The sequence below is a fragment of the Panulirus ornatus genome, chromosome 21, assembly GCF_036320965.1.
Source record: "Panulirus ornatus isolate Po-2019 chromosome 21, ASM3632096v1, whole genome shotgun sequence".
Lineage (NCBI taxonomy): Eukaryota > Metazoa > Arthropoda > Malacostraca > Decapoda > Palinuridae > Panulirus > Panulirus ornatus.
In genome coordinates this window covers 3,856,382-3,880,115 of record NC_092244.1, presented here as the reverse complement: position 1 = coordinate 3,880,115, position 23,734 = coordinate 3,856,382, and the positions used below count along the sequence as shown (strand labels likewise).

At 43.0% G+C, this 23,734-nt stretch overlaps 2 protein-coding genes across 4 annotated transcripts in view; one reads left to right on the top strand and one right to left on the bottom strand.

The window, feature by feature from the left end:
• LOC139756274 (uncharacterized) overlaps nucleotides 1–23,734 on the top strand; it is a 490,501-nt gene that overhangs the window by 73,327 nt on the left and 393,440 nt on the right. For both annotated transcript variants that reach the window (XM_071675503.1, XM_071675504.1), the window contains one exon: nucleotides 20,012–20,145. The gene's annotated coding sequence lies outside the window, so the exon portion shown is untranslated. The remainder of the gene's footprint in view (nucleotides 1–20,011; nucleotides 20,146–23,734) is intronic.
• LOC139756275 (zwei Ig domain protein zig-8-like) overlaps nucleotides 1–23,734 on the bottom strand; it is a 369,804-nt gene that overhangs the window by 91,887 nt on the left and 254,183 nt on the right. The window lies entirely within an intron of this gene.

Below are 23,734 nucleotides of genomic sequence, written 5' to 3'. Positions count from 1 at the left end.
ACGTGAGTTCCAGTGGTGTCCATCATTTCCCCTTTTTAGATTGTAGCGCAACCTGGAAGTGGCAGGACACCCCCCCCCCCCTTAAACGGGGATTGTTGGATAATACACATGTATACACTTCACTACACAGGACACAGCCATCATACACCCGCTGATACATATGTATACCCTTAACTGCACAGGACACGTCCTCCTGCACCCAGGCATATCCATAAGATTATTCAGGATTATGCTAGAAAATGAAATGGTCACGTCTTAGAGGAATACATCAGAACTCCTCTGTAAGGCATATATACATATGTATATCGGATCCCGCAACTCCGCGAGACGCCTCTTCCTTTCGAGCGACATATGCATATGTATCCCTTTCCCCGAATGTGTATGTATCCTGGCGGCTACATGAGGGGTTTCCGGTGACGATCCCTGAATTAGCAATGTAAAATACAGCGACGATTCTGTACCATCCGTGTGTGTGTGTGTGTGTGTGTGTGTGTGTGTGTGTTACTGAGAGAGTATTTTACGCTCGTGTTGCCCTGTCTCATAACCTTGTATATATATATATATATATATATATATATATATATATATATATATATATATATATATATATATATGCCCCAGTGTCTTCACTACTATGTGTGAAGACACAACACACACACACACACACATACACACACAAACACACACACACACTGATTTTGTTTTTTTTTCATCATGATCTGTTCCTTCTCTCATCCCCCTTCCCTTGGCCACCAGCCCCTCCCCACGCCACTACCACCTCCTCCCAACCTCTGCCCTAATTTTATCTTTTTTTTTTTTATCTAAAGACATATACATCTTTTTTTTTATCTACAGAATCTCTACCCTAAGTTCGCCCAACTTCCCCTCCCCAAAAAAAGAGAAAAAAAGTCATCTATTAATTTTTTCGTTGGACATTTTCCCCAGAGATACATTTTGACCCCAGATTTTTGCCCTCGAGTATTTTCCAGGACATCCTCCCCGGCGGCCATATGTCCTTCCTGTTCTGCCAGCGGCTACACGGACCTTGCCTCCAGACTCTAGGGAAACCATACATCAAATCCTCCCCTAAACTTTCCCCCCACGCACTGTACCACGCCTTTTTTTTTCCCCTTTAATTCTTCCGTGGGAGATTCCCTGTATGATCTGTGGCATTTGCAAGAGGACAGAAGAGGCGCCGGGTCTGTGATTAGCCTTCCTCTGTCCCCAGAATCCAATTATTCCCGGTTTTCTTTTCATTTCGAAATTGGGTGTTTTTTCCCCACTGCCGCCAGAGCTACCACCTGCCCGCGTCTTTTCCCCTCCGTCAGGATATTTCACTTTCCCTCGTCCCTCGCTCCTCTGTCATGGTGATCAACTTGGAATACTTTTGAAGCCTTTGACTTTGATTTTGTTTTTTTGGTGGGGAACTTCAGTCACTTTAGAACCTCTTCCTTTACCACTGGTGTTATTTAGTGCTTCAGTGTGTCGTATGGATCGGACACTCGCAGATTCGTGAATTCTTTGTGCATCTCAGTGTATAAAAAAATCTTTGTTCCGTAGCTCCTCATGCCTCTCTTAACCACCTCCCCCGCCCCTCTTTCCACGTTAATCCTCCTTATCTCTCCATCTTCATGTTCCTCACTGTCCTTTCCCCACATATTCTTTCTCTCTTTCTCTGTCTTTCTTCACCCTTTCCCTTCATCCCCCCCTCTCACCCACCTTCTCTCCCTACACCCCTCCCTTGATGGCCTCAGGCAGGAACGCATGTCTGTCTGCAAGCGTTACCAGACACGCATCAACTCTCCCTGTAAATTCAATTACGCCCTCCTCCCCGTATCAGCCCCAAACCCTCCCTGATCGCACCGGGCACCCGGCCAAGGCACAGCCCAACGCCCTCTACCGTCTCTGGGTCTAATATATTAACCCTGGCATCCGTGGGAAGTCCGTATCCGCTCGTTCCTTGATGGGAAAGTGGTCTTTAACTTCCTCCTGTACCGTGGCGCAAGTTCCTAAACGTGAGGATTTGGGGGTGAGGGGGAGAAGCTAAAGTATCGTACACGTTTTTTAGTTATCGTACCCTAGGGTTTAGGTATCGCATGCATCCTGTGGTACGTACCAGAGGGGTAAAAAGTGTCGTACGTGTTTTTCTTAGATGTTGTACATGTAGGGTTTAGTGATATGTTTGTCACGATGAATTAGGGAAAAAAGTTTTTTCTTTCTGTTTTTCCTGACAGTTTTCATTCTCAGTAGGTAAGAAAATTATCGTACATCTGCGATAATCCTCGAAGGGATAATAACAATACTGCATGCATCTGATAGTTATCATCATCGTAGTTAAGATATTGTCTCTCCCTCCAACACATTTAATTGGATATGATATCGTACGTGATTCTTGGTTATCATGAGGTAATGATTATGGTCTTGTACTTCAGTGTTTAACGTCCTACTCGACGGATTATATTGTCGGATACGATTATATCTCTCGTAATCCCAGTGCTTATGTTTTCCAATGATGTGTAAAGTTATCACACCGCGTTGAATGTGTTGTACGAGCATCGCAGGCAGTTTATCAAGACATTAAACTATCGTACACATATGTTAAGGAGTTTCATGGATGCATAAGTGATCACATTGACTTAAGGCTGATTACCGTTATCAAGACAGTAAGGATTTGATAATGCATATGTTATCTTTTATTATATAATTATCGAGGCTTTAAGGTGTCACAGATGTCTTTTCGTCATTGTACTGGACGATTTAATCCTTCGTATGCTTGAGAAATAGATTAACGTACCCAATAAGTTTTCATATTGTCCTCAGCCACGTTCATCATCATCTTTGGAAGATATGATCATCTTCATGGGGGCCAAACTGTCGTACCCTGAGTGCTGAAATATCGGACTTGCAAGGTTAAAGCAACGTACTTAAGTCTTTAAATCACTCGAGTGGAGAGTGTCGAGAGAGAGGGGCAGTTGCTCCTCCTCCTCCTCCAGCAAGCTATAAATTGGATCGTCTGGTGTGGACGCGACAGCCACCACATGTTTGGGGTAATAACTGGCAGCGAACACTATTAATTTTCGAGTCGTTAAGTTAGTGATGGATTGTATGCCATTTGCAGCCGTGGCGCCGCTGGTATGCAAATGACTTATCTTTTTGATTATATATAGGATTAATGATGAGAAAAGGAAGATGTGTTTCTGGACGGATTTTTAAGATAAAGCAGAATCACATCATAAAGACTTTATGTATATTTTTCATATATGTTCGCCGCTTCCTGCGTAGCATGGGAGCGCCAGGGAGAGGCGAAGAACGGCCTCGTATGTTCGTATCCACTCTCAGGCTTTCGTGTATAATGCACGGAAAACAGAGCCACCTGTCTACAGCCAAGTCTCGCAGGCCTTCCCATGGTTTCCCCGAGCCGCTTCGTGTCCTGGTTCAGCCCGGTGACAGTGCGTCGCCCTCTCTATACCACATCGTTTCAATTCGCTGTACCTCGTGCACGCCTCACCTGCACGTTTAGGCTCCGACCTTTCAAATCATCTTTCACTCCATCCTTTCATTTCCTCCACATTCGCCTCATTCTGTCTGTTCCCATCGTTCTGACATGTATATATATTGTGTCGTCCTCCTTTCAGAATATCCAAACCATTTCACCACACACTCTTCAGCTCTCTCATACACACGCCTCTTACCACCACACCTTGATCACACCAAATATTGTTCTCGATGGTTTCATTTTCAATATTTCCACCTTCCAACGTCCTTTAAGGCCCGCGCTTTGCATTCCTACAACACCGTCGGAACTGCTCCCATGGTACATACCATCCGCTGCCACTCTTACTCCCAGGTATTTAAAAACTTCACTTCCTCTCGGTTTTCTCCAAGACTCACACTTCAATCAGCCTGGCTCTCTCCCCTGTTAAACAATGTACCCTTACTTTTGGTCACAATAACTGTTAGCTTTGTCCATTCACTCACACTCCCAGACTCAGAACAGCTCAAGTTACTCACCCGAATCTACCACCAGACCCGTGTTATGAGCAAACAACTACTTATTCATCTCCCACACCTCTTCCGTGACAGCCAGCAGACCTGCCTTTGTCTCCAAGAACCTTGCATTCATTTCCCTCACCACCCCATCCATAAATTAAACAGCCGTGGTGACATGACATACCCTGCCGCAGACTCGCCTCCACCCGGAACCACTTACTCTCCTCTCTTCCTACTCCCACACACGCCGTACTTTCTTGATAAAGACTCTTCACTGTTTCTAGCAGTTTTCCTCCCACATAATATATTCGTAACACCTTTCACAAAACACGTCTTTCAACCCTGACATTCTCTCTCTCTCTCTCTCTCTCTCTCTCTCTCTCTCTCTCTCTCTCTCTCTCTCTCTCTCTCTCTCTCTCTCCAGGGCTCAAAAGTGACAGCGAGGTGGCAGACCCTCCCAACCCGTATGCAAATTAGTCGAGTCGCTCCGTCCAGGCTCCGTTATCCCTGAGTGTTTTCAATTAATTACGGGATTCGTTCCGTTGTCTCTTCCATCGTACTCTTATCCTTACTGGGGCTTCGCCCAATCTGGATTCGATTCTAACCTAATCCGGACCAGGCCTTTATCTAAATGGGATTGGGGCCTTACCCTAATCACGGCTGTACTTCTCCTTTATCTGGATTGGTCGTGCCATGAATCCCAAACGGACTCTCTCTAATCCCGTCTGAATTTTCAACTAACAGCAATTAGAGACCTTAATTACTAGAGACCTTAATTACTAGAGATCAAACACTAATCTTATTTAGATTGGGGCTTGACCGGTCCCAGATTGGAGGTTCGCTTGGTCTGAAGGATTGTAATCCAGAGTAATAAGAATTGATTAGCAGTAGAATCATAAACCTGTACATTGCTCAGCATTACTCATGGGTTCAGGGTGACGTGTGTAAGATCTGTCGTTTTTGACGTTTTCGTTTCCGAAAAACGTATATTGAAGAATGAATGAAGGATTATTATGCAGATTATACAACAGGGGATACATTATACAATAAGCACACCTGGACATTATGCATTACATAAAAGGCATACTAGGATATTGACGAATGCATTATACAACAGGCTTACCAAGGAATATAGATTATATAACAGGCGTACATGATACTGTATAATACATTATACAAAAGACGTTTTAGCATGTAGGTTATGCAAGAGGCTGGCTGACGACCAGCAGACTGCAGTTTCTATTTAAGATTTCATCAGTAAAATCTTCACTTAGCCAACCTCTGGTGTCAGTCTGTCGCACGCTCAGAATTCCCAATTTCCACAGGAAGCGAAAAAAAGGCCAAGAAATAGGATTACCTGCGAGAGAAATTCCTTTAACTTATTAAAACTTTTAGTGTGAAGACCTGAAAACGTAAACTAGTTTCCCGTGATACAAAAAAAAAAAAATAAGGCTATGGTGAATAAGAAGAAAAAAATACTGGAGTTTTTCAGTGGAAGATTCGAAAAAAAAAAAAAAATTAAGGGAGGGAGGTTGATTCTGGCCATTATAGATTGTGTCCACGATACGAAAAAAATTATGATTTATTCCATGGTTATACAACGTGTGTGTGTGTGTGTGTGTGTGTGTGTGTGTGTGTGTGTGTGTGTGTGTGTTTTAATCATCAAGAGTTTTTCTGAACCTGGTGTTTTACCGGTGTCCCAAGACGTGTGATTACATGAAATGCAAAATACCGGCAAAAGTACGATGCTGTGAGACGAAAGCCATAACCATGAGAGAGAGAGAGAGAGAGAGAGAGAGAGAGAGAGAGAGAGAGAGAGAGAGAGAGAGAGAGAGAGAGAGATTCTTTTTAACTCGCAAGAACAGCGTCGACAACGCTATAAATTCTCCAGATAATGTCTCACAAGCGACAACTGCGCTACACTGTCGAATAAAATTTCAGCCTGGGAGGCCGGTGTAGTGAACATTAAACTGACACACACACACACACAGACACACACACACACACACACAAACCGTAATACATTTTCAAGAGCCTGGGTGTGGCGAGAGATCCTAGAGACCACAGAACGTTTTCCTGTTATTAGAAACCGAGGTAGAAAACGAGATGGTGGGTTAGAGGGTGAGGTGTTATCAGAGAACACTTCCTGTTAGTAGAAACCTAATTGGAAACCTACAGCAGCGTGGTACAGGCTGATGTACGGGAGTATTAGAAAACTGAAGGAGGAAATTTTGTGCATCGTGTCACATATTGAAGTATTTTATTTCTAGAAAACCTTCCCCGTTCTGATGTATTAATGTTGAAAACTAAGACGGTTAGAGGGAGATGGGCAGTGTTATAGCTGGGGGGATATTGCAAGATGGAGTGGTGTAATAACTTAGAGTTTACTGCTTCTTATATTTCAGGACTAATGGCTCAGTTAATGTGTTAAGTACACTCGTGCAGGCATTCCTACATTCAGACAACAGCACACTAGGAAATATACACACATACATGTACGTATACATGTACACACACTCGTGCATACCTGGCTTAGGCTGTGTGTGTGTGTGTGTGTGTGTGTATACGAGTTTAGACATGGTACATATATACCAGGTTAAGAGACGGGGCAACACGAGTGTAGAAGCATCTTCCCGTGAGACACACAGTAGTCAGGCACGCCCCTCACCAGTGTCAGTCATGCCGTTCGGTTGTCCACCTCCTCCATACATCACGTCACCTGATTTTCTCTCGCTTAACTTCTGACGTCAGCTGAGCGTTGGCCGCTTCCCTCCCCCCACGGCGTCACTGACAATCCTCCGCCTCATTATTCGCCCAAGTCACCTTCCCGGCTCTCTGTTGTGTATTTCACCTTCTTTAATTTCATCCTCCCTCCCCTCTCCACTCTCTCGCTAACTGTATATATCTCTCTCTCTTTTTCCTCTCTCTTCCTCCAAATCCTCTTACAGCCTTCTTTCCCATTAGCTTTCCTCTCCTGGAGTAAACTGCTGGTGAGGTAATTCACTTCATTTTATTTCCTCTCTGTCTCTTTCTTTACACGAAACATCCACTCACTTACTGACTCTCGCAGTTGACTCCACGCGAGGGAAAATCTGTGATGGTAGTTGTCTTATGTGTTTCCCCGTGTGTGTCTTAGCATTTCCCTGTGTTATTCATGTCCACTTAGTTGCCAGGTTTTACTCGCGACCTCCAGCCACCCTCTCCTCCCCAGTCCTCCTGCTCCCTTATTTATTCCCCTATTTTCTCCCTTTCCCTTTGATCATCCATTACACCCCTCCTGCCAAACAATTACCCATTACCTTTTTGTTTATTCGCGTCCTCGTGTATACGTACCACCAGCCCTTTACTTCCCACCTTAGCCACCACCCATTAGTATTGTGTTTCTCCATTAGCCAGGATTTTGTCATCTGATATTTCTTTCCTTAAGCTTACACCCCTTGCCCTCCCTTCTCCCTGAAAAAACTCCCTTTCTTAACCTCCCCAGTACCCTCTCCTCCCCATAACACTTCATTTTTTTTTTTCCTTTTGTTCATACTCTTATTATCTCCTTTCTTTCCTACCTTATCCTTTCCTTCTTCACTTTTGACCTTCTTCCTTCCTTTTCCCCTTCCCCCTTTTCCTCCTCCCTCTCTCATTCCTTCCTCTCGTCATCTTTGCTCGTCTTCCTTTACCTTGTCTGTCCTTCCTTTACCTTTCCTTTCCTCCAGAGACCATATTCTTCATGTTTTCAACTTTCTTACCTCTCTGTACCCTTTCTTTTCTTCTGTCACTCGTTTCCTTCCTCCCTTCACACCATTCCCCCCTTCTTCTACTATTTCATTCATCCCTTTACTTCTTTTCTTTTAATCTTCACCCTTTCCTTCATATTTAACCCTTTCCATCACACCCAATTATTTCTTGCACCCCCTCCTAAACTCTTCATCCCTTCATCTTATCAGTCGTCCTTCACCCTTCCCTTACACACGTCACCCTGTCTCCCCCTCCCTCCCCTTGCATCACCCTTTAGCTGTCCATCTTCCACTCCCCCCAGCGAATCGGTCCCCACTTATGGTAGACGAAAACAGCCGTAACGTGAGCGCTTATGCCGTAACACTTCCCGGGAATAACACCCCTACGGCCCGGCACGGCCACTCCTGCCGTGAATGAGAGCCTCTATAATGGCCCCAGCCTCCGCTAACACCATTATACCGCAAAATAAATTTAATGGAGCGGGAAAACCTGCCGGAGTCGAAGTGTTCTCGTCTGACCGTGATTACCTTCGTTAGCGACAACTGTCTTGCCTCAAGTACGTGATAATGAACGTGTCTTACGTCCGTCTCCCAAGTTCGTGTGTGTGTGTGTGGTGCGTTTGTGTCCTGACGACGCGTTCGTGTCTTCCGTTCGTATCTACCTTAGGTCCCGTAATTTCCGACTGTCTTGCGAATCGTGTCGTAAGTTCGTGCTTGCCTTACATTCGTGTGCAGAGGAGGTGTTCGTGTTTACGTTAGGTCCTGCATTTTTTGGGTATGGGTTAACGTTCGTGTCCTCCAAATCGTGTCTAACGTTCTTTAGTGTGCTACGTTCGTGCCTGGTTACGCTAGTGTCGTACACTGTTACGTCGCAGAGTTTACCCTACCAACAGGAAGCCACTGACTGAAAAAAAATAATCTGAAATGCCTCCAGCCGTCATATCCTCTTTCTAATTTTTTTTTCTTAAGTGTACTGAACTGCTAGTTAGTCATTTTGATGTTTTAATCTCGAAAATATCACTTACAAAAAGCACTGTCATTCCAGTGTTTATTATTAAGTTCATATATATATATATATATATATATATATATATATATATATATATATATATATATATATATATATATATATATAGATATGTATATATATATATATATATATATATATATATATATATATATATATATATATATATATATATATATTGGTTACGTGATGGACAAACAATAGGGGGCCAATCAGTGTGAAGGAGTTCGAAACGGAACGTCTCATTGGTGGACGCTACAGTGCTCGGGTCCCACCCACCGTGTGATGGTACCGTCATTAGTTGTACAGACAAAAACCATAGGAAAAAACGCAACCCTCTCCACTCAGCAGCTGCCAGGCTGAGTAGCTGGCCTGGGCAAACTGCCGCATATATACAGATAAGTGCTCTGCCTCACACGTCCCTCACCGTCTCCCTCACTCACGCGCTGATCGAGTATTAAGGATATAATCGGTAATAGAAATTATCATTGAGACTTGATAATCATGGCTTTTTTTCCCTCATGTTAATGTATCATTATGTTTTGTAGTTTGTTGTCGTAGATCACTGCATTGACTAAATAGTTTCTCTGCTACTCAGCTACTTAATTAGTTGTGCCTTATACGTCCATTACCTTCTGCTCATCCCCTTCCTCCTCCTCCTCCACTAATGGCCTCGTTTTCACCCCTACATTTTACTTACTTTGCAAAACAAACACAGTTTTTAACAAAAAAGACTACTAGAGAACAAACACAGTTTATGGGGGACAGGCATATTTTTTCAAAACAAAACGGTTTTTGAACATTTTTTTTTTTTTTTTTGAGTCGGTGAATTGTAGGGTAATAAAATGTTTACAGGAGTGAACAATTTTGGAGGACTCTCTTCATTCTGGTACCATCTCTCTTGTCCTCCTGTGGACCTTCTGTATTTGCTCTTTGCTTTGGTGCGGTGACCAAACATGAGAAGCATAGTCCAGTTCTTGCCTCACATAGGATGGGAACAGCTTGTTGAGTATTACCTTACCCTTGTGCTTCAGTCCGGTTCTGACATTTGCCAGCAGACACTGCCTCATGTACTGGTCTCCTTAAGGTGGGACTCTGACTACAGGTTAGGTCTCTTTACACACAGCTTCCTCCAGATTCTTCCCGGATAAATAATATTGAGACCTTCTTCCGCACTGACCCATCTTCAGTACTTTGTGTGTGTGTGTGTGTGTGTGGGTGTGTGGGTGGGTAGGTAGGTGGGTGGGTGGATGTGTGTGTGTGTGTGTGTGTGTGTGTGGGTGGGTGGGTAGGTAGGTGGGTGGGTGGATGTGGGTGTGTTCTATGCTAGTTTGTCCCACTATCATCAATATCGGATACCAGTATTCAACGAAATACCATCAAGTAGCAGAAACTATCGTAAAATCATTCATACGTCATGAAATCCGATCAAAAAACACGATGAAATATACTTATACGATTCGCCTCAATCTTTGGTTATTGTCGAATTCCGGGTATCTTGTCACGGAGGAAAGTGTAATAAAAGAGATCAATAGAACCATGAATAAAACTTGAACCACAGAAAAGAATAATTGAACATCAATAAACACTATTGAAGGATATATATATATATATATATATATATATATATATATATATATATATATATATATATATATATATATATATATATATATTATATATATATACAACTGAGAACACAATGAAATTTCATGTCTGTTGTATCGGTTTTCTTTATTTGTTGACTGTAGAAGTCATTACCAAGGGCACGTAAAGCACATTAATAAAGCAGTTAGATCGCTCTGGGACACGCTGAAGTGTATCACCAGGGCTTCAGGGGAACATGTCATGCAGTGTGTGTGTGTGTGTGTGTGTGTGTGTGTGTGTGTGTCATTAACACTCCTACAGGTTAAATCCATACGGCAAATACCTTCACAGCCACGGCAAACATCGTTTTACGCCTTCGATCACCCCTGCGTACTTGGGAGCCATGTAATCCCATTAAAGCTACACGGCAAATCACCGTGTACTGGGAAGTAGAAGGATTAAAAAAGCCAACACACACACACACACACACACACACACACCCACACACACACCCCACACACACCCACACACACACACACACACACACATACACACACACACACACACACACACACACACACACACATACATACACATACATACAGAGCCAAGAAGTCTTGTGAATACTTAAGGAGTGTACACAACTCCATAAAACATATCCGAGAGATATATGACGGCAGCCAGCCGGCCGCCCAACCAACCAACGCCATTAAAACCTTAGGGACGACCATGAGCACGAGGGGACGACCCTTGAGCACGAGTGGACGACTCCTATGCACGAGGGTATAAACCTTGAGCACATAGATGTTACAGCTCTTAAACAAGACTGTACGACCCTTGCCCTATATAATCTTTTGACCTGACCCTTAAGGATCCTCATATGGTTCAAAAGTTTCAAATCGGTCATAACTAACACAATTCGTAAGTTAATAGACGCTCTCTCGGAAAGTAATTTGGATTTTGAATGATTAAAGTAACGAAACACGCCAACATTTGCGAACGAAAACATGGTTTCCTTCCTCATTGTCACCTTCTATAGATGTAGACATCTCCAAATGCATCTTCACTACACCCTCGACAGACGCATCTTCACTACACCCTTACTACACGCATCTTCAGTAACCGCCGAAGCTCCATATCACCACAGAGTTTTGACCTGACATGTAAGGGTCAGGTCAAGGGCTAAATTTAGGCTTCTGATAGCTTGGAGAAAAAATGTAAACACAACGGAGTTGAAGATACAGAAGAAAGTGACACAAGATCAGGAAGTTTTCCACCAGAGAAAGACAAGATAATTCCACGAACAACATATTTTCTATAGGTGGCTGAATGCATAATGAGGACATGGACCTTGGAAGGCAAACTGCGTCTTGAGAACGTTTGCGTCAAGCAATCTGGACGTTTGCTGCAGGAGGAAGAGCCATGTGACGCAAAGCTAAAAGCATTATGTGGAAAAGTATGTACACCGGGTAGTTCTAGATCACTATGGTTCAGAGTGAAGATTTACTGTGAAACTGAATGACGAAATGTTCACACGCGCTGGACATAGAGAATGTGAGAGAATAATGCAAGACGGAGTAAAAATAAAGTAGATACAGGAACTTTTTCCAAATCAAATATATATATATATATATATATATATATATATATATATATATATATATATATATATATATATATATTTTTTTTTTTTTTTTTTTTTATACTTTGTCGCTGTCTCCCGCGTTTGCGAGGTAGCGCAAGGAAACAGACGAAAGAAATGGCCCAACCCCCCCCCCATACACATGTACATACACACGTCCACACACGCAAATATACATACCTACACAGCTTTCCATGGTTTACCCCAGACGCTTCACATGCCTTGCTTCAATCCACTGACAGCACGTCAACCCCTGTATACCACATGACTCCAATTCACTCTATTTCTTGCCCTCCTTTCACCCTCCTGCATGTTCAGGCCCCGATCACACAAAATCTTTTTCACTCCATCTTTCCACCTCCAATTTGGTCTCCCTCTTCTCCTCGTTCCCTCCACCTCCGACACATATATCCTCTTGGTCAATCTCTCCTCACTCATTCTCTCCATGTGCCCAAACCATTTCAAAACACCCTCTTCTGCTCTCTCAACCACGCTCTTTTTATTTCCACACATCTCTCTTACCCTTACGTTACTTACTCGATCAAACCACCTCACACCACACATTGTCCTCAAACATCTCATTTCCAGCACATCCATCCTCCTGCGCACATCTCTATCCATAGCCCACGCCTCGCAACCATACAACATTGTTGGAACCACTATTCCCTCAAACATACCCATTTTTGCTTTCCGAGATAGTGTTCTCGACTTCCACACATTTTTCAAGGCTCCCAAAATTTTCGCCCCCTCCCCCACCCTATGATCCATATAAATATATAAATATAAATATATAAATATATAAATATATAAATATAAATATAAATATATATAAATATATATATATATATATATACGATTTCCCAGAATTTAGCTATCTGGAATCAATGATAACGGAGGAGACATCTAATTCGACCACAACTCGATAATGATAACGGAGCCAGCAGTATGTATATCCGGTGGTTCCCGGTACACTTGCTAAGGATATTGTTGGGAAGGTGTGGGGGACGTGAAGCATATAGCCAACGTCTCCAAATGAATGTTTAAAGAAGCAAACCCAGACACGTCTCTGGCCTGGGCTTTTATACCGCTGAGCCAGGCTCCAAGCCTCGTCGCATTGCAGAAGCTCCCCTGTGTTTGTGTGCAAGTGTATGTGTGTGTGTTTGTGTGCAAGTGTATATGTGTGTGTTTGTGCGGGTGGGTGTGTTTGTGCGGGTGGGTGTGTTTGTGCGGGTGGGTGTGTTTGTGTGTGTGTGTGTGTGTGTGTGTGTGTGTGTGTGTGTGTGCGTGCGGGTGGGTATATTTGTGTGCACGTGTGTGTGTGTGTGTATTTGTGTGCACGTGTGTGTGTGTGTGTGTGTGCGTGCGGGTGGGTGTATTTGTGTGCACGTGTGTGTGTGTGTGTGTGTGTGTGTGTGTGTGTGTGTGTGTGTGTGTGTTTCTCGTTTGATTGCATGTTTGCGTACTTGTGTGTGTGTTTGCGTGTACATGTGTTAACATGCCTTTGAATGCACATGTGTGTTTGCGTATTTCTCTGCATGTGTTGGCTTGGCGTTCGTTTGTTAATGACTTTCTCCGTGTAAGTATAATTAATGCTTCTGTTTCATAACGGATGTGCTATACGGGGGTAGGTTCTACACTCGTGGAGTCCCATCACTTGAAATTTCTGAAATATACAACTTTTAAGACTTATGTTTGCTGTCAGCATTCTTAATTTCATCAGTCAGCATGCTCCATTATTATGTGTTCCTATGCAAAGGTGTGTTTTTTCGTCTATATGTACATATGTGTATCTTTGTATGTTTTTCAGCATGCGCACGTGTGTGTGTGTGTGTGTGTGTGTGTGTGTGTGTGTGTGTGTGTGTGTGTGTGTATGTACAAATATGTGTTTGTGTGCATGTGTCTGGTTGCATGCACGCTAGTTTATTTTGTGTGCATGTGTATGCGTTTGTGTGTGTGCTTTTTGTGCGTATTATTTTTGTGTTTATCTATGTTTGTATGTGTGTGCGTGTATGCGTGGAAGCATATATATGTATTCACATAAGTACTCGTATGTGTCTACACTTGAACAAACATCAAAAAACAAATACCACCAAGACTTATAGAAACATTGGAGCGTTTGATAACATCACGTGCGGGATTAGGAAGGAGCAAAATACGAGGTCACTCCTCATTGTTACATTTGCCGTAGACATTCATACAAAAATATGAGTACGTGGATCCCTGGAGTTTGAATCATTAATTGGAGCATAAAATATTAAAAAATGGGTTAGATGAATGAATAATTGCTGCTACGCACGTGTTAAATCCTCGGGACACGATTTAATTAAGTTGGTAATTAAAAAAAGGTTCAGATATTATTAATCTGGCTTGAAAATACTGCAATTCGTGGAAGTTTAGAAATTTTGAAGAATTCTTTTTTCTTAAAGTTTTGAGTGTACCTGAAACAGTTGGAAAGTTCTCAAAGTACCGGAAAAAATATATAAATTTTTGATGAAATTCCTGGATGTTCAAAAATGTAAAAATGTTTGAACAACGAGACAAGCAGAAGATCGCGTGATGGTATTGAATATATTACTTGGATATGAAAGTACTATGGCTTATGAAATTTGTATTTTGCAAAGTATATATTTCATGTGTATGCATAATCCACTAATGTAACCACACACACACACACACACACACACACACACACACACAGGCTGCCATGATGTACAGGTTGCGTTGCTTGGGCCCTCCCGGGTTCGAACCCTCGGCGCGGCAGTTGACTTATAGCCAATCCAGCTGTTTATCCTCTCTTTGGGGGCATTCGATTTGTCTGATGTGTGTGTGTGTGTGTGTGTGTGTGTGTGTGTGTGTGTGTGTGTGTGTGTGTGTGTCCCCTTTCGTGTGTTTGCATCTGACGTCACTGATATGCAGGTCTGCCATTGGTCAGTAAACCCGCGGGTGAAGTGTGTAATCCAAGATGAAGAGAAGCGTCCATCTCGCCATTGACTTTTCTGTCAGATGCGAAGATTTTTCACAATATTTTTGAAGTGTACATAAAACCTGTATTCTCGCTTGATATAGTCTGAGGTTGAAGTTCACGCAGATGTTGTCCTGCTTCCTCGTTAAGTCGTCAAACGTCACTTTGAGTGAAGGGCATCACGTGATCAGAGTTAATGTTGCCAACACCGAGTCCCCTTGTCCTGTGGATAGTAAGAGTGCTTTTAAGAATTTGTTCATATCTCTCAAAAAAATTGTGATTATCAGTGAATGATGAATTGGTCCCTTCTGCCAACAGCACCCAGATCTCCATACTAAGCATGCACAGAAATATTTCGAGCCAAAATAATCCAAACGATAAATATTACGTGGAAACCCCGTCCGTATCGGAAACACAATTGAACATAAATAGATAAACGTAATTGATTGGAGCGAGGAATATTTATATCTGCCTTTGTCCAGCCATGAAGGTGTAGTGATGCCACCTCACCGTGCGCTGAGCAACTCCACACAAGCATAAAGATAGAACAAATTACCTCGGGATTGAATAATACTCTGTCTCTCTCTCTCTCTCTCTCTCTCTCTCTCTCTCTCTCTCTCTCTCTCTCTCTCTCTCTCTCTCTCTCTCTCGTAAAGTTCAATATTTTCATATTTACAAAGTTTATTTTCAATTCCTGTGTCCCAGTTTTCCTAGAATGTCACTCACTCAGTCCCTCAATCCTACTACTCCGTAGTCCTTCACTCATTCAGTTCCACCCTTGCATAATCGTTCACGCACTCGATCCTGCCCTTCCTCTGTCCGTACACTCCCTCTATCCATCATCCCCACCTTTCCTTAGAACCTCACTCCCTGGATTCTACCCCTCTTAAATCCCTGACTCCTTCGGTCCATCAATCCTACCCTCCCTTAGTCCCTGGTTCCCCACTCCTCCCAGCCTCGGCCTCCCTCCGTCCCTGACTGTCTCCCTGAATCATACCCTGCCAGAGTCACCTCTCATCTGCCCCTGCACCGTCCGACTGACCCCCTGGCGCTGCTTCTTGCGTACCTCCCAGTCATGCACCTCTCCGCTGGTGCCGCCCATCCGCCGCTTCTCTCGCTGTCACTAATAACTTAACTTTCGTGGTCCCCGCCATTCGCTACTCTTTTCCAAGCGCCGTCCTCCCATTTTTCCGCACACTGCGCCCACACGCGTAAGCGCTGCCTCTCGTAAGTACCATCCACTCCTCGCTCGCTCCCCGTATAGCGTTAACCCTCACCTGGTTGCAGCTGTGAAGTGAACGTACGGAAGCTGCAAACCACCAGAATCCACCTGGTTCCAAGCTCGACTCTTGACTCGTGAAGTTCTTTCAGAGGAACGAAGTAATGTATGACGTAGCGGACGTAAACATAACACCCTCTGTGCTCAGTGTCCATAAACCTTTGTACTTTTTCCCGAATTTGTTTGAATATACTGGGCATCGAACAATTGCCATTCTCTATTTTTTTTTCAGTATTTTTTTCCTTTTTCCCCACGTACAGATATGCATATATTTGCAGGTAAGGCAGAATGTGTGTGTGTGTGTGTGTGTGTGTGTGTGTGTGTGTGTATGTGCTTGCTTATTATGCCACGAGTATGCTAATAATGCTTGTGTTAGTTAATTTATGCCCGCAGTCGGAGGGTAAGCTTTTGTGTCGATTAGTCTCTGATCTCGCTCCGGTATGTTGAAATAGCACCGTGCAGAAATGATGATTGATTTACCATATTCACGTGGAGCGCTGCTCTGGCCGTGAGAGAACAAAACGTGTGACATTTTATTACATAAATTAAGTAAATTAAATTGACGCCTGCGATATCCAAGTCATCGAGGAAGAGAGATAGAAAACGGAGACCAGCTTGTTTCCGTGCGTTACATTGCGTGAGTGAGGCGGACAATTAAACGGACGGAAATATCCTCCCAAAACAATAGGCAGGAACTGCTGATTGCCAGGGACTCTGAGGGATATATATATGTATGGTCGGTAGGATTTCCTAAACCTCAGCAACGTCCATGATTACAGTATATTGCAGGATAATCTGACCTCTATTGGAGGTAATTTCACCAGAAGAAAGGAGATTGGTGGAAATTCAAAAAATAAATGAGAAATTCTCCTTTTCTTTCTGTAATATAGAGAAAAAGACGATCCTCATATATATATATATATATATATATATATATATATATATATATATATATATATATATATATATGGAGCGTGTTTTTATCTCATTTTTCCAGTTGGTTAGGTTTAGTTTACTCTGTACAAGGCTGTAGCTTCACAAGTCTGTCGGACGATGGACAAGATTATTGTGTGAGCGTTGCTGAAATGTACCAACATCGGTCTACACACGCGTGAACATACATTTTCTGTAAACATATTTGTATTTTCGTATCTATCCAGGTATTCCCCTTTGGCCTAAACACACACACACACACACTAGTGGGAAGGCCAGTGGAGCCATTACCGTCTTAACCCTAGCTCTCTCTCTCTCTCTCTCTCTCTCTCTCTCTCTCTCTCTCTCTCTCTCTCTCTCTCTCTCTCTCTCTCTCTCTCTCTCTCACTCGCTCAGCTTTATATTATATCGGAGCAGTTTATCAATAACTTGCTGTTCCACGATTATCCCATAAAACTCTGCATCATAGCTTTTTCAGCCAGCAACCACCCCATCACTGAAGGTTCACACTTTCCACTCTGGTGCCTGTGTGAAGCTTCGGTATTTTGGAACACCTGCGTGACACCATTCCATCGCCCTGCCTCACTCGAGCTTTATATTAGATTGAGTATTTAGAATCAGCGAGAAGACAGAGAACAAAGAGAAACCGGAGGACAGATGGTAACCAGGAGACAACATTGCCCTACCTGACCCATATCTGGTTTGTTTACAGCGTCTGCTGTGAGGCGCAAGACCTCGCCACCGACAACGTCTACAAAGAAAAGCCGAGGAGGATGCACTTGACGTGAGCTGAATTCCTCCTACAACTTGTGACTTGAGGAATTCAACTTTATCTGCAACTTGAAAACAGACCAGTGAAGGTACACCTTCGAGGAGGACTTACCAGAATAGGAACTTGATGTCTTTTGGTGACACTCAGCCAGGCGGATCATCTTTCTTTGCCTCCCTCATTAAAGGAGAATGTATATATATATATATATATATATATATATATATATATATATATATATATATATTGAGGAGACTAGTTAGTTTCGTATTATAAGCGACTAAGAGCCCCACTTTAGAAAATATACGTAAGGATGACCACAGAATACCTTTGTCCTTATCTGTGGCCCATGCGGGTGACGGTGGGAAACGTGGATTGATTGGCAATTACTCTCCTTACTGATAGCTATAACTGGAAAGCTTTTCTCTGCAGATTATTTGAACATGTTATGAAAAGTGACCTTCTTCAAAAGCATCAAGTTTTAGAAAGTAAGCGAAGATTAGATAAACATAGCGAGGTTCTGAAACATCAGCTTGATTTTTATTGGTATTCTGCTGGGAAAAAAAATTGAAGGAAATGTGACAAAAACTCTTATGAGATATATCACTGAACGAAAAATTATGTCCTCTCAAAACACGTCTAGGTTTAGCAGGCTTTTTTCCTGGAATGGTAAACGTAGCAAGAGGCAGAAAAAAAGAAAAACATTATTTTTCAAAATATGTTCAGCTAAAGTGCGTCGTTTTCTCGCACAAGAAAACGACGTAGAATCTTGAGGAATATCTGGTTCTGGCGCTCCCCACACTGGCCGAACATTGGTCGAATTTCGCAGTGAAGAAGCTCAGTGGGAAGCATGTTTCCTGCTGGCTGTTTCATCCCCTCGCAAGCCTTTGACTAGAGGCAACATTTTGCTTGCGCCAGAGGTGTGCCTGCAAGCAGGGTAATACTACTGAGTGTTGGCATATTTCAAGCTACAGGACTTTTCGCCTTCTCGACTAGGAAGGAAGTCCTCTCTCTCTCTCTCTCTCTCTCTCTCTCTCTCTCTCTCTCTCTCTCTCTCTCTCTCTCTCTCCCCCCCCCGTGCTTGGCTTCGGAGCGGATATTCTATTTTCTTTTTCTAATTCTTACTCACTGTGAATTCTGTTTCTCCGTCAAGCGTTTTCATTTCTCGATTTACCATTGTCATGCATATTCTCTGTTGACATTGCCTCTCTTGCCATATTGTCGTTTTCTGCTATATTTCTGCTGCTACATTGTGTGCCAACATATAATCCTGTTCTCTATTTTCATCCACATTTAATAGTACTGTCTATCTTCTTCCTCATTAATCAGATTTTTATTTCAGGTATCGTTTTTAATGTTTTTATTTAGTATTTTTCTAAAAAATTTGAATTATAATTGTTTGGTCTGTAATATCCTGAAGTTTGCATCCTGTCTTTCATTTGTCCTCTTCTTCAACCCATGCGCCTGACTCTTGAGTTTCTCCATCTTGTTCTTGGACATCTCCCAATCACTCGCACTACTTCCCTTCAGAGTTCTGTTGACCTCGAATCACTACTTCATATAGAAGACACGGATGCATTGAAAGTCATAAACACATAAACGCAAATATATACATTCACACACACACACACACACACACACACACACAAATGCACACATATACACGCCTTAGACAGTGATATACACATATATACATATATACAAGGTTATGAGGCTAACCCTTTCCCCATAGCGCACAAACAGCAATCACACACAGCTATACACCTAGCACATGCAACTAAACAAATGAAAAAAACACATGTAGTAACATACGTATACACATGTGCACATGTACATCCCCAGACATACGAACATATGTACACCACCGCAGTCTCAACAACACAGCTGGAGGAAAAACCATGGACGTCAGGTGGCCCGGAATTTCCCCCAGATTCGCCTCGTGGGCCCCCGTGGGTTAACGAGGGAAGACATTGCTTTCCCCACCCATTCCCCCATCCTCCCCCTGCACTTTCAACCGCCACACCCCCCGTCCCCTCTACCCGCCCTCCCTCTCATGCCTTACACTTCGGAAATTGATTTTTGGTTACTCTGCAGATGCCCAGTGGAGGAGAGGGAAGGGGAAGAACTCTGCCGCTTCTCAAGTAGGGCGGTGAGGACTTCCCACATGAGTCCGCCTACCTTCCTCACAGTTGCCGTCTTCGGCTCCCACTGACTGAGGATCTGGAGAGGTCAGGAATCCTTCACTCTTCTGTATCTTTTAACATTTTGATTTAGAGCTGATATTCTTCATTATATGTACGTCCTTTTGATATTCTGTATTAGAAGTAATTTAGACTGGCGGCAGATGCTACTCTTAATGAGATGTTAGTTTGAATGAGTTTACTTCTGGTACGACGGGAGATGTTAAACTTTGACGTTAATAATGCCACCACTAAATATCTTAGAGCAAGTATGATATTGGGTATTCATTTATTTATCTATTATTTGTGTTTGTGAACATCCGCTTTAAACGCTGATCGCCATTCATATCAGTAATGATATTGTATTGTCTCGTTTTTATTTATTCACTTCTCAGCAACATCACTTTCTTGTAGAGAAGACCCTATGTTGCTAGTGCCATGAATAGGTCTACCCTGGCGTTCTCATGTTAAACCTGTCTCATGGTGTAGCTGTAGTGAGGTGCGGGTCCACATTACGTACAAGGGTAAGGTCACACCGAGTGTATTTGCACCATCTAGGTCAAGTGGAGAGGTTGCTCATTCCTTCGTCCTCAGATATACAAAGACGCTCACTCGAACGGAAGGTGTGAGTGATGGGGCGTCCCATGAGTGTAGAGCTGGCTCCTCTGGCTGTGGTCATAAGTTATTGAAGATACGTACGTAATGAGGAACACCCCGGCCTCTGTACTACTGGGGATCGCCAAGTAAAGTCTGCGAGTTGACCGACCCGTGTCACGCTCTCTCTCTCTCTCTCTCTCTCTCTCTCTCTCTCTCTCTCTCTCTCTCTCTCTCTCTCTCTCTCTCTCTCCAACGAATCATCTACACACACACAAACACACAGGGAAGATATCCTTAGAGAACAGTTTCCTCTTGTATTATCACAGCTCAAGTTCCCAAACACCAGTATTTCATAGCAACTCTGACCCATGACCTGATCCATGACCTGAAATCTTAAATGAACGCTTCGAGAGCGAGTCTGCGACGCCCGTTAACGTGTTCACTTGTTATGAAAACTTTTCTTCATAGAAATATAAAAAAGTGGATTTTCGGTTTCCCGAAAGGTATGAAATACGATCCTCAAAATTCCCTTATTGTACGTTAATATGTTATTGGAAGGCTGCACAGAAATAAAATCCTTGGAATAAAGAAAATGGCATTTCCATTTCGAACATGGTTCTCGCTATAGTAATGAAATCAATTTTCTTTTAATTCAACAACCAAAAACAATATGGAGGCTCCAGGAAATAGTTAGATGACCCAGATGGGGTTTGAGTAATTCTATTATCACACTGACAGTGCTTCCAGGACCAGAAAGGTGATGACTGGAAGTAATCGTGAGGAAGAAGCTGGAGGGACCGGGGAACCTGGAACCCGATGGCTCCAGACCACGCGAGATTCTTCCAGACTCTCGCTTGGAACGGACTTTACTTGGTATGTCGTCCATGTATTGTCTCTGGATAAACTGGGTGGAACTAGTTTTTCTTGTGAATTAATGTTATCCTCAAGTCTGGAAAGCATTCTCCTTCCAGGAGGAGGAATACTTGGATCCTGATACTTCCAGGTCACGGAAGCTCTTTCCAGTCCTACGCCTGGAATTACACCAGGATATATTTCTTCATCCAAATGATACTCTCTGAATTCCAAACTAGAGTTTTCGCAGATCCCTCTTTAGGGTCAGTTTAGAATTTATACCTTCAGTTCCTGTGTGAATATAATATTCATATCCTGAGCAAACATTGATCACTTATCCTGTCTTGAGGTCAGGTCAGGTCACAGTGGGAGTCGTCCTGGATGGCTTAGTTCCTGTGTCATTATGTTCCTCATTTGTGTCCAGAGGTGTGACATTCTTCGCTGATGGTCTTCATGCTGAGTGTCCAGCAATGGAACCTCTTGAATTATCATCACGTCCCTGGTTGATTGATGGGCGAAATATGTGTATTGACTGGTTGTGTGTGTGTGTGTGTGTGTGTGTGTGTGTGTGTGTGTGTGTGTGTGTGTGTGTGTGTATATATATATATATATATATATATATATATATATATATATATATATATATATGGCTTCCTTCGACTTTACATTTTGCATGTGAGATTATAGACCTCGGAGTCTATATATATTACTAGCCAACAACGTAGTGTATAGTCACACGTAGCGCCGCCATGTGTGTGTGTGTGTGTGTGTGTGTGTGTGTGTGTGTGTGTGTACATTACTCCCACCGTAAGACAGGAGGAACAAAGAGGTCCAGATGAGTGCATCTCGACCATGTCATGCAACGCTCTGGTTACATTCATTATAGTGGCTCTGCCCCGCGGCTCTGCTGCGGGTAACTCAATAGCTTCGTTATTCCCTGAGCTACGTTCCATTTTTCCCCTATCATGTCGTTACCAAGTCCTCGTTACCCCAGAGTTCTCGTGGGCGATTCGTCCTTTCCCTCGGATCTGCCGTGGGATTTTTACCTTCCCTTTCCTTCTCCTGGAAATTTTGTCTCGATAGGATATTCTTTAAAAGGATATTCTCAAAGGATATTCTCAGATGTGGGATCACAATCGTCCACCAGAACCAAAGGTAATTCTGTCTCGTCCGGAACTCGAGACCACTGGCAAAGCATTTGTAAAGGTCGAAATGTTTTTGGTCCGGTGGAGAGATGGTTTTTAGGAAGTTCCGTAATCCGAAAATTCTGCTCTTTAGAAAAGGAAGTTTGGTTTTTTTTGTCTTCCAGTTGGGACTTCCGTTGATCTAGATTTTGGATCGTAGACGTAGAATTCACTTCATACTTCAAGAAATATATATATATATATATATATATATATATATATATATATATATATATATATATATATATATAATGTTTCGAGATAGGAGCCATGTAACTGTCGAGTATTTATATGACTAATCGTCATCAGCGGGTAATGGTAATGAAGCAGCCACATGCCACCGTCAGCCATCAATCTTTGACGACCTCCCATGCACGACCTCCCATGCACACGTTGAAGCTCATACACCTACCTGGCATAAGCTAGTGTGTGTGTGTGTGTGTGTGTGTGTGTGTGTACGTAAAGAGTACAGACTAGGCACATACGTATACACGGTTAGAGGCGGGGCAGAACGAGTGTAATACTCTCTGCTCGTAAAACACACGTAGTACTCACACAGTGGCAAGCGACCAGGGGTGGTGGTACCTCCGCTTGGGCATCGGGTGGGTTAGAGACGGCGGCGTAGTGAGCCAGCACTACTTTGGATGTCAAGTTCCCCTCCCTGGTCTAGGGCCGTTGTCTTTCTCTCCGTTTCACATACATGTGGGTTGCTGGCGTTCGGTTCACAGACACACAGTGTCCCCTTCTTCTACATAACGCTCGACAGCAAGCAACTTACACGTCTCACAATTCATAACATCTTCCTGTGCGACGCGTTAACCCTTTTAAGAGGAGATCTTGTCATAGGTAATTTGCATGACTCCTACCCCATATTCTACGAGTAGATGCCTACATAGAAAGTACACAGACCTTGAAATATCTCGTGTCATCCACAAGGTCACGTAGCAGCCAATTTAGCCTTAATTTCACTATTACATCCGTGTACACCTGTAACGTAGACCTCG